Source organism: Aplysia californica, unplaced genomic scaffold (genome assembly GCF_000002075.1).
Source record: "Aplysia californica isolate F4 #8 unplaced genomic scaffold, AplCal3.0 scaffold00587, whole genome shotgun sequence".
NCBI classification, from domain to species: Eukaryota; Metazoa; Mollusca; class Gastropoda; order Aplysiida; family Aplysiidae; genus Aplysia; species Aplysia californica.
Genome location: NW_004797857.1, coordinates 330,762 through 332,301, shown reverse-complemented (window position 1 = coordinate 332,301; position 1,540 = coordinate 330,762). Strand labels below are relative to the sequence as shown.

Sequence of the window (1,540 nt, the reverse complement as noted above, 5' to 3'; positions counted from 1 at the left end):
CACACACACACACACATACACACACACACACACACACACACACACACACACACACACACACACACACACACACACACACACACACACAATCGCACACGGAACTGTCCCTCGTCCTACTTAATGTCCCTCTTTCCTGAAATCCCCATCGACAGTGCGGCTGGGTCGGGTGCCCACTTTCTAAATATATCCTTGACCTTTTCGCGGAGTCATTGTTTGCCTAAATTGAAACCGTAACATGAGCAAGAAAGTCCATGTTCATGGCAGCGCCAAAAAGGAAGGTGAACGAGTGTGCTTCGTCTTCTTTATTCCTATACTGCAGGAATAACGCCACTGTAAACACTGGAGATTTTATTAAAAACGCTGGGTTCCCAATGTTATTTCTTTTAAATTCTATATCTTATTGGATGGTAGCCGCTGTGTCTAGTATGGTGAGGTGTATGCTAAGGCTTTTACGTTGCTGATAGTCACTTCTTCTATATAATATATCAAACATCCGGCGGGATTTACGAATTTTACGTCCACTTCCGACAAGATTGATACTCTGTCCAATACGGTAAGATATGATAAGGCTTTATTAACCGATACAGGAAGATGTGTGATTTTTTTTTTTTTTAATCTAACGTCCATTATTTGGAAGGGTCGTTTCTGTATTTAGCAACAATAAAACTTTAAAAGGCTTTAACGCTACTGTAAACGCTGTTAATAATATTGGAATGTCAGACATCTGAACTTAACGTACATTTTCGATACGATAATTTATGTGTCACATATATTTTCTTTTTGTTTTCGGTAAGTGTTTTACGGCGCTCGCAACTGCATAAGGTCATATGAGCGCGCGGGATACATTAAACTTTTTCATACGGTAGGAAATTTTGAATTTTCCCCGGGTGGCGGCCGAAGCCTACTCTTACGCTTTTCGACCGCCAAGGGATCTTTAACGTGCACAACTTGCACACTGGACCTCCAAAAATTTTTGCCCTTATCCGAGAAGGCTAGATCTAAGTGTAGATCTTTCCTACCAGAAGATCAGGGGTGGGGCTGAAAAAATGCAGTAAGGTTTTAGTTTTAGTAGAGGGTTTACGGCGCTCGCAACTGCTTAAGATCATGAGCGCCCAGTAAGAAGGAGCCAAGGAGTAGCAGTAGAAAGGCTGCGGAAAGAGTCAGGATCAAGCCCAGAAGAGGGGTAAAGGAGGTGAGGGGGTTAGGGCAGAAAGTGGAGACGAAAGTACTAAAGTAGACGACAGAACATTGCTAGAGAGCAGGGAAGGAGGTGAAAGGAGACAATTTCAGATAAGAAAATTTTTCTGTCGCTACCCGGACTCGAACCCGGAATCTTTGAATGAGAGCCAAACATCTTAACCTCTAGGCCACGAGAACCCTCACATGTTCGGTAAGCTTTCAATAAACAACAAAAGAGATCAATCTCAGAGTAGAGGAGAGAATTGTAGGTTTATTTGAGCAAAGAGAAGCATATTGACACAATGAAGGTCATTAAGTACTATAATGTACTGTAAGAGAGAAAAAATGGTGAAAATGGTAG

General features: G+C 42.0%; 1 protein-coding gene across 1 annotated transcript in view; it reads left to right on the top strand.

The window, feature by feature from the left end:
* Nucleotides 1-249: 249 nt before the first annotated feature.
* The window catches only part of LOC101854526 (proton-coupled folate transporter), a gene marked incomplete in the record, with an annotated part of 44,242 nt that continues 42,951 nt past the window's right edge, over nt 250-1,540 (top strand). Inside the window, 1 exon segment of the mRNA XM_013087431.2 lies at nt 250-553.